At 37.6% G+C, this 14,324-nt stretch overlaps 1 protein-coding gene across 1 annotated transcript in view; it reads right to left on the reverse strand.

Moving 5' to 3' along the window:
- The window catches only part of XKR4 (XK related 4), a 232,904-nt gene that overhangs the window by 42,946 nt on the left and 175,634 nt on the right, over window positions 1-14,324 (reverse strand). The gene's annotated exons all lie outside the window — the stretch shown is intronic.

The raw sequence follows: 14,324 nt of genomic DNA on the forward strand, positions 1-14,324 counted from the left end.
CTCTGACTGCTAGGTAAGTATGTACTGAAAAGAAGCAATATATCATTTATATGATATGGATGATCCTTGGTACAGTTGCTTAATTAAACAGTAAGGTTTACACAGGCACAGCTCAAGGGACAAAGCTCTGTTTGATTTAGATTCTGGCTATCAGACTGCCATCAGAAACTAGAAAAAATATACTTAAGCTAACATCTCCTTTTTATTAGATGGTAGGCATATCAGTCATAAGGTGTATTCACTGAGAGGCCCTAGAGTCTGAAAACTCATTTTCTATTTTTTGGCAAGCAAAATTAGAAAGAATTCACCTAAGGGTTTTCTGATAGGTTTGTGCATGAATCCTGCTCACATTTTTATGTCGGGTATAGTCTCCCAAGTAAGTGTAAGCTATGCATTTTATAATGGGAGAGTTTTATGTATAATTTATCACTGAAGTGCTATGTAGCTGAAGTCTTTTGATACTACCATGTCAGGATAGCCATACTGGCTAAAACTTGAAAGAACAAAATAGGGACCTCTGTAGCTAAAAGAATTCTACACACTAAAACCTGAGCTAAAAAATGCAGATTTGCTAGGTAGCACAGGTGCAAGAAGAGATCTGTAATGTACTCCTTAACAGGTTGTATAACATGTTATTGATCCAAGTCTTAAGTAAAACCAATTGATACCTTAGACGCATGCTTCTATTGCAGAGGATTTCAGGGCTGTTGGTCCTCATGTAGGAATACTTATATTTTCCTCTTAAATAGGGAATATAAGTATTCATAATACTGCTTATATTTGCCACTGTAAGCTGACTTCATAACTATAAAGAAATTTTATTGGAAATGATTAATTTACTGTCTACTTAGAGATTAAATCTTTCTCTTACTTGCCTCTGAGGATTTTATAAGCTATGGAGGGCCAAACTAGGTCATCCCTAGAAGCAGTTTAAAGGTGCTGAGAAAAGTAAGATATTCTGCTTGAATGCCTCAATGCTAAAGTTTTGTTCTCACTTTTATCCAAGTATTTCAATTAAGCTGAAATATGAGACTATAAAGAGACTTCAAAAGGTCTTTTCTTAATTCATGAAAGCTTACTAGAAAAAATATTTGAAATGTAAGCATGATATTTCTCCATATATATTAAAAGGCTCTGTTCACATTATGCAGTTATAATATTATTCAGTGTAACTTCAAACAAGTGTCTGCAGGCTCCTCTGGAAAGCCCAGATACAACTACAACTGATTATGAAAGTAGTTAGGGATACAGTGGCCACACAGCATGATATTGGCTCAGAAACTTGATAAATACCGGGTTAGCAACATGTCAATTGATCATTTTCCCCTAACAAGAAATAAACCAAACAAAAGAAAAAAAAAGAAAAAAGTAAAAATAAAAGATTGCACAATGTTGTTTTCCTTTGCCTTGTCCACACTGTTGTCTGGTTTTCTGTAGGCAACTACAGAAATGACATTAGGGTGATACATTGATTGGCTGGAGTAAGCCTTTAAGCCATTACTCAGCACCAGAAAGCTCCTTTACTAGCAAACACTTAAATGAAAGTCATTCCAGATATTATATTGGTACAAAGGGGTATCGCACTTGAACTCAGTCAAAAGGCTGTGAAGATCAGCCTCTTACCATGCCTGTATATGTGCACTGACTGGTTCTTCCTATTCCTCTTTTTTTTATTGCCACCCATGGGTTAGTGATGCCATTTCATAGGAAAGATTTTTCTTGCTTCTGGAAAGGTAATATGAGGATTTGCCTGGATTTTCTCAGATCCTAGTGATGCAAACACAGTTAACTGTAACCCCATCCGGGGTATGGATATGAGGCAGTTCAAATGCACTTTGTTGAGTGTATATCAGATAAACGGCTCATGAATTGATTAATTGCTGCCATTGCATCTGTTGAGAAGGATTATAAAACCAGGTAGAATTCCTGAAATTGCTAAATAAAAGTTACATCATTCAAAGGTATTGTTCAATTACTCTAATGCATTTTTAAAGAAACGTCAGATTCATTCTAAGAGCCTCTTTGATAGTGCTGATAATACTGTGACTAACCAGGCTTTTTACAAACAGACTCAGCAGTTTGCAGTCATCTAAGGGTCACCACACATACGAGGAGTTTCTGATAAAAGCTGTGGTGAGGGATTTATTTATACCAACAAGTTACTCATCTAAGGCTATGTAATTTACATTTGTTTTAGGGTTACAGTCATCTATACATCTAAATACACTTGAAATGTTGATTTCCTGATACTTGCTTGGATACTATCCGATGTGATATTCTTATTTTGTGATTACTTTTATCAGGATACAACATTAGAAAAGCCAATGATGTCTTCCTGATATTGAGGAGATCTTGCCTTTCTTTTCCTGCCTTGCACTCCTCTGACAAAAGCTATGTTTAAAAATGAACAAGGAATTTATTAATGCTCCCAAATATTCAATGGTACAGAAATCTTTCAAAGAAAAGTTAAGGATCTCCAAAAAATGGTAACATGCTGACATTTAACATAGGATGAAAAAGAAGCGTGCACAGAAAGAGGAACTTCAGAACTGAATTTTAAACTGAGCGAACGTGGATCTTCATTGTTGGTAAAACTAAAGGAGATTGAGAGAGCTATCTAAGGAAAAACAAACAAACAAACAAACAAACCAAAACAAACAACAACAAAAAAGCATAGCCCATATTTCTATTGTCTGCTATTTCCATAATTAGAAATACATTAGGCAGCCAGGAAGAAACAGAGGGAACGACTACTGATCATTTTAGCCTTACAACTAAAATTTGCTTACACAGACCAGCATCACTAGTACAGGTTTTCTCTGAAGACACCTTTAAATAAAGCAGTTCCTGATCTGCAGCTCTAGGGATGCCAGTAGAGCTGTGTAAGATTGTGTTTCAGTGACAGTAAATCTGGGTCTGAGGTGTTTGCAGTGGACTGTGTGGTGCAAAGTGCTTAGGCATCTTTCAATACACATTTCTTTAATTCTTCCAAGTTTCCTCTCACCTATCTTTGGGATCATGATTACTTAACAGGGTAGTGCAGCTCTGAACCACTTCCATTTTATTCCTGCATCTCACTAGGATCTCAGCTAATGGTATTTGAGTGAAATCAGATAGAACCTGAGAGAGATTCTAGGTACTGGAGACATCTCTGACCCAGGAATTAGGGACCCTGGCTTTCAGACTTGGTGGATGAAAATGGGCTACTCACTTCATTTAGCAGAAATTATCTTCCCTGAATGTAAAAATGATGCAATAGTAAGAAACTATACATAGTTACTGCAGGTAAAAAAAAATTATAGAAAGAGTTCATTCCTAAAATGAAGCAAGTGAAGACATTATCATGAATTATGAGCAGAGGTGTCTGGGGGACATATGACTTATGCCAGAGCTTTAAAGTCTTAAACAGCTAGAGAAGCTCTGAAAAAGCTGGAGTGGGGAGGTGCTGCAACAGCAGCAGCATTACATTCTCTGGGAGAGAGAATGAAGCAGGTGTCTTGCCTGGATGAAGAAGCTTATAGGGCTCAGGATTTAAGCAGGGTCTATGTCCCATCTGTTTTCTCTGTATCTGAAACTGTAAATAATATTTCAATTTGAAGGAGCTGCTGAGCAATCATTTCAATTGGCCACTACCTTAGCTGGCAGACAAAAAAGAAACTGAAAAGCTCTTGCTGTTGCCTAACACATTGGGGGCTGTTGTGGAGATCTTTCTAAGATGATAAGTGGTTAGGCTAGGGAGGGCACCACCATCTCAAAGAAGGAAAGTAGGCCTGTTAGAAACTGATTAGAAAATACAGTTTTCTATACAATGTTGATAACTTCACCCACAGTCACCAATGATGCTGCATGTTGCAGTGAAATCCCCAGTGCTTACGTGGGTGCTTTATTTTCGGTTCGGGTGAGGTACAAAATGAGGTGAGGTAGATGCTTAAGGAGGGATCCCCAACAGCCTGCACCCTGGCTGACCCAGTAACAAATGCTGAGGAAAGGGCTTCAAAAGAGTTTCAAAACCTCCTGGGCTTAGGGGCTTTGAAGAAGCTGTTATTTGCAGCCAAGTGAAGCTGACGTGAGTCCCTGCAGTCAGGACAGCAAGCACTGGGAGTTCACCAAGCACTGAGTGCAACATAGCTGATTTGGAGTTTTTTTTCTTTGTGTTTTGTTGAACTGACTTTCTAGAGTAAGTTGCCTACACTCTGCCTTGCAATATAACAAATCATTTTAATCTTTGAGGTGCTACACAAAGTAAGTAGTCTTTGCAGAGCCTCTGCAAAATGTGTTCGGTTGCTTGGTCACTACTGATATGAGGGCACTATGCAGGTTTTGGAAAGGAAATTTAAAGTCTTAATTTTACCTGAGGAACAAACAAGGTAGGGAGAAGGTTAGAAAACTAGTTAAATCATTAACCATTATGCTTAAAATAAAGACATAGTCCTGTATTGACCAGATCAAGATTTAGCCTTGAAGCATCAAAATATATAATTTTAGCTCTATTTCTGACAGTCTTTGCCAGTAAAAACTTGTTTTTTATTAATGAATATCCCACACTGTAAAATATGTATATGAATTTTGCATTAGAAACCATTTTTTTTCTTCTGTGAAAAGAGTAGGAAAATAATAATACAAGCAATGATTTGATTTCATTTCAGCAGCTCCTTTACTCTGTTTATATATCAGAATCATAAAACAAGTTCTTGTTCCGACCTTGTAAAGAGTTGTTGCCGAAGATTGAATGTCTTCTTTTTGTTTTTCATAATGATTGTAAAATTGGCCAAACCATTTCTAAGACATAAGCATTTGGATTCACTCCTTCAGATACTTTCAGATATCCTCGCTGTACTTTTGTATTTGACCCTCTCTGAGTGAACCTCCAATTTAATCAACAGTTTTCTGATTAAGCGAGTTTTTTTGGGTGGATAGTGGGAGTTTCTCCTCCAGAAAATCAGGGCTGAGGTCTCCCAGCCCACTTCTCCTTTTCCCTGCAGGGCTCCCAGACTCCTACTCCATTCTGTTCACTCCTGCGCATCCCTCGCACCAGCACCAGCACTTGCACAGCTCTGCAATTGGTGGCTTGTCAAGATGATCTGGCTGAAAACTAATACATTTTGTTTGTGCATAGGGTTCATTTCAGCACGGTCTGTGGAGCCCAGAAAGACCTATCATTAGCACGATGGAAAAGTAGGAGAAGTCTGCCAAGAAATTCGTGTAAGTGCCTTGTGATACTAGAACTGAATTTCAGATAAAAATTACTTTCATACTTAGTGCCAATGCTAAATAGAAAAATGCTTTCAGAAGAGTTAATGTATTGCTGTCACTGGATCTCAGTGTGAAGCACCTTCATGGTGGTACATGTTATGTTTTGGGAGGGCTAAAGCTTCTGAACAACTGTCATGAATAAAGCCATTTGTACACGAAAAAAATGAGATTTTTCCTTCCATAAAATGTGGTTAAAGACATTTATCAGCTCTCACTATATATATATTTAGCAGGGGATTCGTAACAATGAAGATGGCCCAGACTTAAGAGAATGCTTAACTTCAAAGATTCAAAAAAATGAACCTGAATTTAGTGAATTTAGTGAAACATTTATAGTTGAGGTGAATATTATTCATAATGAGCTTTGGTAAAAGAATTCAAATGCCTGAAGCCATACCAGGACTTTGATGAACTAGAGTCTTAAGCTGAAGTTTAGATTTGAAGGATCAATCAATACATCACAGTCATCTACAAAGAATTGACCATTAACATCACTCTTTTTTTTTTTTCCTGTATTCACTGTATATTCTCCAAGCCTGTGATTTAAAAGGATGAAGGTCTGGTCCTACATCCTTTTTCCTTTTAATCAAGACTAGCTTGAAAAATTCTTATCCCCTTCCTCCCCCAACATCCTCACATGCCTTAAACTTCATTTTATCTACAGAAGCAACTATATTATTATGAAAGCCTTTGAGAAATACAAGAATGTAAAATTTTTGATCACTTAAGTGATCCAGTTTAGAAGTTAATGCCATAAGCAGCTGCAACCAGGACAAGTACCAGCTTCAGGAGGGAATAGGAACAAATGTTGCCTTGAAACTTATCTTGTGATTATAGGCTGAATTTGAATAATAAGAATGATTTATGAGCCCATAATTTGTCATCCTCATTTAAGAGATATAAAAAGTTGTGAGTGCACTTCTACTGCTTATGTGTGTGAATGATTAGTTTACGTGTAAATTGAAGGCTGGCTGTGGGTTCCTTTAAAAATGATGCCTTAAGCATAGATCCATAGAATCATAGAATGGCTCAGGTTGGAAGACACCTTAAAGATCACCTAGTTCCAACCCCCCTGCCATGGGCAGGGACACCACCCACTAGATCATGTTGCTCAGATCCCCATTCAAGCTGTCCTTGAACACTTCCAGGGATGGGACATCCACAACCTCTCTGGGCAGCCTGCTCCAGTGCCTCACCACCCTCATAGAAAATAATTTCTTCCTTGTATCTAATCTAAATCTACTCTCTTTTAGCTATTTGTCCCCTTGCCTTATCCCTACACTCCCTGAGACACTCCAGGAGAGTCCTTCCCCAGCTTCCCCGTAGGCCCTCTTTAGGTACTGGAAGGCCGCTACAAGGTCTCCCCAGAGCCTTCTTTTCTCCAGGCTGAACAACCCCAACTCCCTCAGTCTTCATAGTAGAGGTGCTCCAGCCCTCAAGCATGCCCTTTATGCAAGATTCTGTGCTGAAAAGTTTCTGGAAGAACAATATTGGAAGAAAAATGTGGTGTAGAGTTTGTTACTTTCAAATCCAATATATTTTATGTACTACTTAAAGGTAGTGCTTTTGCTGTCAGTAATACAAATTCAGGATACTTCTAAAAGTGACACTAGTGTCTTCAGCAACTATGAGAACTGTGCAGCTGAAATTTAGGGCTAAATTATGGTTCATAGATAGGTCTCTTGGTGCCCCTCTGACTAAGGAGCTGAAATTTCCCCAAGGCTGACGTATCACTGACTGGCAGAGAACTATGACCAATGTACTCCAACACACATTGAGTTTCAGGGGTAAAACTATCTGTTTCTCTCAGCTGATTTGCATTGCATCTTGTTGACATAAGAAATGGAAAATGTTAGTTGGTTCTCAGCATACCCAGAAAACCACATACAGTTAAAAAATCAGAATATTTATACTTAGTTACTTTATGTTCCAAAATAGCCATGCGACCTTGAATTGACAAAAAACTGTGTAGGGGGTTGGGGGTTGGTGGGTGGGTGGAGAAAAGAAGCAATTCAAACTGTAGGAAGATCAAAAAATATGAAGTTGTGTTTTTTGTAGAGGTTGCTATTTTCTTCCTTTTGAGGAAGGATTGAGATCAGCTGTGAGTGGTGTCATTATCTACAATTCTTTTAACAGCAGCAAGGAGAAAAGCTGCCAAAGCATTTAAAATTAATTCAATCAGGCTAAGAGGAATATGTCAAACTGACTTCTTTGCCTGCAAATTACAAAATTATCTGTAGTTAAAATTAGTTTCTAACCATCTTGGGGAGGGAATAGATGAGTTCTTAAAGATGCTGTGTGGTGTGATGAGGGTGTGATGTAGGCTGGGTCCATCGGCATTATTTCCAAAGTCAGTTGCTGTTGGTAGAGCAGCTGAGGTGTATGTGTGATAACCTCTACAAGACAAAAGAGACAATAATAGTTACTGTAAACTGTGAATAGCAGGCTATTAAAACAAAGAAAGAAAATAGTCACTGGATTATATTTCCTTTACTTTTTTTTTTTTTTCCCTTCAAAATCAGCATAGCATAGCCTACTTAACTCTTGCATACACTAAACCTAATTTTTTGACTTATTACTACTAGCTAGAAATGTCAATAAAATTTCCCTCAGCAAATTTGGTTTCAGTCACATTTATCTTCTGATTACTGTCCTTCAGCAGGGGAACCATTACAGTCAATTACATTGTTATCTGACTCAAACATGTGGACAGCTCAGTCAGTGACTTTAATTACTTTCTCATCAAAGCCATGTTGGACAGTCTCTGAAATTTCTTCAGTGCCTCCTAGGACATCTTAAAGGACAAATGATTTTTGCTTCCCGTTCCTCAAACATGACAGGAAATCTTTTAGTTTAGTCATCTCAAGTCGAGTTCTACAAAAAAAAAATTATGTATGCCTGAACTGGCAATGGGTTACGACTCCTTGAGATCTGACAGGCATTGTACGCCCTTAACTTCTTGTACTATTTTCAGAAACAATAGGTAAAAATGCACATCTTCGCTCACTGAGTCTGAAATCAATATGTTAACAGAATCCTTTTGTTAAATTAGTCCCTTCACAATGCAAAAATGTTTTCAAATTGTCTCCAATGGAATGGAGATTCACAAGATCCCAGATTTAAATGCTGATTAACTGTGCTCTGCCTTAGTCTTGCCACAACTTCAGTGTGGAACACATATGTTTTTTCAGACAAATTAGGACTTTTGGCCCTAGCTGCAACTGCCAAGACACCAGTCTGCAGGATTAATTTCTAGTTTTCTCTAGAAATGCAAGCTGCCAAACCAATAAAAAAGCTCAAACTGTTCATAGATTATTTTGAATGTACAACAAATAGTGTAAATTCTTCATAATATTACTTAAGTGCTTCTTATTATTACTATAGTTCATGAACATTTGGTTAAAGAGACAAACAGGATGCAATTACTGGATGTCATATCATAAACAGAGGGATGTTGCATTATTATTGTAGAAAGAAGGGCTGATACCTACAGCAGATGCACCTCTTATAAGTGCATCTCAGATGCACTCAATTCCCCTATGGGACTACAGTTTAAGATTTTCTATCGGGCACACGTCTTTCCACAGAAGAAGGTGTACTGCAAGTGTTACTGATGCTTTCTTTTTTACAGCTGCAGATGTCAGTCCATGCTTTCAAGGAGCGGACATTTGAGCCAATGTTTGAATAAAAATAATAATGGACTTAGAGTAAAATTCCATGAAATTATACCCTAAATACTGTTGCCTTTAAAACAGACAAAACTGCAGCTGTTCATATCATGACGAACAAATTTAGACACATGCAATCAGGATGAGAACTGCTCAGAGATGTGATAACTCTGATTGCAGAGGGGCAATTACTCCTCTAGGGTTTCTAGAATCAATGAATCATTCAGGTTGGAAAGACCAGGGTCACCTAGTAAAACTCCATCTAAAGCAGGATCAACACTGAATACAGGCCAAGCTGTTCACAGCTTCTGAAGGTCTCCAAGGAGGGAGGGTTCTCATCCTCTCTGGACAACCTGTTTCATGATTAATTCTCTTCTTGGTGATTTTTTTTCCCCCTGTATATACAGTCAGAATATCTCCTGTTTCAATTTATGATTGCTGTTTCTCATACTCCTGCTGTGCAACAGAAAAAACTTCATGGCAAGAGGTGGGAGCCATATTTCCTACACACTTGCCTAAATATCTCTCCTACTGGCTACTGTCAGAAATAATTTATTGGTCTAGCAGAACCTTTAGTTTGATCAAATGCAGTGCCTCATGTTCCTATGACAGAACCTCCATTATATTTCTATATAGACTACTGAATATTATTTAGTAGTTCAATTTTTTTAACCTTTTTTTTTTTTTCTGCTTAGAGATGACTGATGAAACATTCAGCAAAAAAAGGATCTGATCTACAAAGTGAAGTGAGAGGTTAAAAAAATTAAGGCATTAAATACCTTATACATTACAATTTAGAAAATTGAATTTTCTTGGTAAAACAACACATGGAAAACATCAGTTAACAACAGAAGCTGGTGAATTATGGAGCAGGAGTCAGGAATAGAAAATGGCATTGAGATAGGGCAGGCAAAAAATGTGCAGGTGCCAAGTGTGCATTTATTAGCAGATGTGTCACAATTATTCTGAGCTGGAAAGTATCTCCTACCACATCTAGCACCCTTGCATCTCTGCTCTTATACAAACATGTAGGAAAGAGAATAAACTAGCAGCAGTACGATAGAGGTGGGAATACGTGATTATAACCACCCCCACCCTGGGAGGAACACAGACATTGCTGAAAAAACAACAGGTTCAGGCCTGTAGGATTGCAGCTTGGAGATGATGTCAAAGCTGTTGAAATTAGTGACTTGACTAGTTTATTAACATATGAGCTGGAAGCACGTGAACCATAAGGGTATGGGTAGTGCAATAGAGTACTATCACATAACAAGGAGGTTGGTTCAATGGGACTTGCTCAAACAGAATCAGGAATTGAAATGGGCCAGTATTAAGTTTACAATCGGAACACACCATCTTTGTTTCTTCACATAGAATTCACATTGACTAGCAGAGTGAACTCAACTGTACCATTTAACTGTGTCAAATCCCTTTTGGAGCTTATGTTTCATGTGGAGGCAAATGGGACACCCGGATTTCTCAACTAAGACTTAAAGAGAAAGTGTTGCACTGTTTTTGTCGACTGTTCTTTTGTAACCTCTGCCTTAATCTCTATACTTAGGATTTTAGACTACCAAAAGTGCTATAAAGCCCACTAGTTCTCTAAAGAAAACAATTTAATTTGGGACAAGTTTGAAGGGACAACCTTCAAAAAATAGCTGAAACAGTTGTTCAAAATTAGAGAATGCTCAAAAAAACTTCTAAGTCATTGTTTCTTGGAAGCATAAAGTAAGTAGTAAACACACTTTAGAAGCATAAAGTAAGCATGGCAGATCTTTTAATCTTTTTAATTCCTTAATTTAAAACTTTTAATTTGCTATATAAGACAGATTTATTTATTCATTTATTTAATTATTTATTTATTTTGGCAGGGTTCTGTTTTTGGCTTTTATTAAGGTTGGTGCATGGAAGAACATATGCTTTTGCAGTTATAAAAAGTGTAATCATTAAGGCACTGGAAATTTGTACATATTTCACAGTTGTTTGGTGGGCTTCCTTTAAAAGCCCTAATAACCTTTTCCTCCAAGCTTTCTCTGTTTACATTCCATTTTCACTTGAGAAGAGACTGTAACCTACCACATGAATGCAGAGTACAGCAAAGACCAAGAGATTAACAAAATACAAATCCTACTTTATTTACTGTAACTACATGCACTAAACAGTCCAGGGACAAATTATTTGTTGTAAACATGTCATCTACACTTTGAATGCGCAACCAGTTTGTGTAGGAAGCTGCAGTAAACTTCTACAAAGACATGACAAGCAATCTTCATATGCATTTACATGCGATTTAAGGGATTTCAAGAATTAACATTTAATATATTCATCAGTGGAGACACTTAGACTGGTTTAATCAGTCACCACCCTTCCTGCCCTGAACTGGTTCCCATCTCCACACCTCCCCCGCTGTACTCATGACACATGTGAAAACACAGCCCTGCAGCAAAGTGGATCACAGCAGACATCATCCAGCACAAAATAAAACTATTTTTGTCCAGGTTATTTTTCAGTAGAATCAGTTCTCCACAAACACATAGTGGCTTTTTTTATTTTTTTTTTATTTTATACAGAACTGTGGTGTGACCACTTTTGGAGCACATTTGGGCACATCTTAGGACATATGGAGAAAAATATGGTTGGGAACAGTCAATGTGGACTGACCAAGGGTAAATCATGCCTAACCTTGATTGCCTCCTATGCTAAAGTGACAAGGTTATTGGACCAGGGAGAACAATGGATGTCATATACTTTGATTCTACAAGGCTTTCAGCTCTTTCTCCAACAGCACACTTGTACTCAAGACAGAATGTTAGAGGCTGGAGTAGTGGAAAACTGGGTGGGTAAAGAAATTGGTTGGTTGGGCTGAGAGGATGATGGCTAATGGGTTGTTCTCTGCCTGGAAGCTGGTGAGAGCAGGGCATCACAGGGACCCCTGTGGTTGCAGACGCCTGTCACAGGGTATATCTTTGTCAGTCACTTGAAGGAAGTGACAGTGCCAGGGTCTTCACAAAGGTTCAAAGTGGGAGGAAGAGAAGAAATGGATTTAAGTTGAAACAAGGGAGGTTCAGACTGAATGTAACAAAACACTTTCCCCATGAGGACAGTGAGGCAGTGGCACAGGCTGCCCAGAGCAGTTGTACAGTCCCCTGTCCTTAGAGATTTTCAAGACCTGACTGGAAAAAGCCCTGAGCAGACTGCTGTGATCATGCTTCTGCTTCTGCCTCCAGCAGAGGTCCTTCCTTCCCAGGGACTATATGATTTGCAATAGCAAGGGGGTGCTTAAACTGTCTCTGCTACTGACCAAAGATAGATTCAAGTGTGTTAGTTATCCCCAGGATTAAGCAGTCGGGACATGTTATATCAGCAAATGAAACACTGTGCTTTCAGCTTTCAGCCCACATGAAGAAAGAATACTCTAGTATCACACTCTGTACTTTAACAACTACTGGTTAAGCAACTACTAGAATTGGTGTTTGTCTCTCTGCCTCTATAACGTCTATATTGTGTATTTATGTCTATGAGTATGCAAATATATCAGAGCTTGAGAGGTTTACCACAAGTGAAACCTACTCTATTTCAGAGTTTTTGTTACTGTATTGCATAAATTAGTTGTCTCAACAGTGCAGACAGTTAAATATTTAAGAATCTCTTAGAGAGGCCAGAACCGGTTATAAGGGTGTGGAGAGGTTTGTATTATGCAGCAGTTATTATCAGAAATCACAGTCAATGAGGCTGTTGTTAAGAGATACACTGGTGCTGAGTGATTGCAGTACACGTGACTAGCATGGATATATTAGGAAATAATCGGTCAGTTATGCACTTATGTATATTGTACATTGAGAGATGGATACAGTGGTGGATGTAGGAGAAAAATAAATATCAATACTTCACAATCCTGACAGACTCTCCCATAATACTTGAGGCATAGATTACCCGTGTTCCTTTCACAACATTTTGTAAGGCAGGCATGTGATCCTCACCTATTCAGATGATGAAACACATACATTGAAATTGTCTGTCTTGCCCAGAATCACATGTTAAAACTGTGATGGAGTCAAAAAGAAAACCCACATATTAAGGACAGCATGCCCTATGCCTTTCTAAGCTTATCTTTCATTGTCTTTTGATGCTAAATTAGAAGGTTACTAGGTCAGAGAACCTGTTTTTTATCTGCCTGTGAGCCACAAATTACAATCTAACCTTGTACTGGTGTTATTCCTTAACACATTATCTATGTACAAATGTGGTTATCAGCATTTACCCTCTTGGGCAGTATTTGCCAATGGAACGGAACCACTGTGAAAGATGCTGATATCCATCAGACTGTTATCCTCCTGTAATCTAGCCTTGTATGAGAAGAAAAAAGAAAAAGAGAACTTAGGAAAGGGAAATTGAGGAAACAGGGAAAGAAAAGGAATGCCATGGAGAACGCAGAAGGAAAATAAAGAACAAACGAGATGATAAAGAGAGTGGAAAAAGAAAAATGATGAAGGAGGAAAGATGAAGAAGTAGAGGAAGGAAGAGGGAGGAGAGACACAGGAAGCAGAAATAAAAGATGGAGAAGAGACAAGAAGGAAAGCAGAAAAAGAAATAAATAAAAAATAAAGCATACCAAGAGGAGAGCTGAATGTATAAGAACAGAGGTCACGTCACAGGGCTAGAATTTGATATCTGATTATTTGTAGTATCCATATAAATTTAACAAAAATACCTAAACTACCTTTGTTTCAATGTCTAATTCTATGGAATATCATGGAATATAAATGGAAAATGGCCATAATTTCTCAGTTTTATTAGAAAATTGAAAATATGAAAAGCAAAGATTAATATTAATAGCCATTGCAGGCCGTACAAAGTCCAGCCTGATCTGTATAGCATACTTTTTGGAGACGAAATTCTGTTTCATAAAACAAAATGTGGCAAGTTTATTGAATAGTTTACTGCATCTCCTAAGACAAATCCAGAACAAAGTGCTTTATTGTATAATAGGATGGAAAGTGCATCAAGTAGCAGCTTTACGATACCTTTTGTGCTAAGTTCTTGCAAAATGCCTTTGAACTTCCTTCCAGAATATACAGCAATTTTTATTTTGTGCAATACCATAGGAACAATTATTGTTATTAATATTTATTTAATGAAATCCTCATAACCTCTTTTTAAAATGCCATAACTCATTGGGAGCTTAAAACATTTATAACTCATAACTTTATAAAGTGTTTTTCAACTTAACAGAACAATTAGAATGTTAATAACAATACAGACAGAAGTGTGAGGTTTACTTTTTTCTATTCTCTACAAACCTAAGCAAATGAATCTAGAAAATGTATTTTCAAGTGAAACATAACATCATATAGGGATACTTCTGTATCCAGCTGAAAGTGAAGTATTTGCATTAAAAGAAGA

Source organism: Anser anser, assembly GCF_964211835.1.
Source record: "Anser anser genome assembly, chromosome: 2".
In the NCBI taxonomy this organism is placed as follows: Eukaryota; Metazoa; Chordata; class Aves; order Anseriformes; family Anatidae; genus Anser; species Anser anser.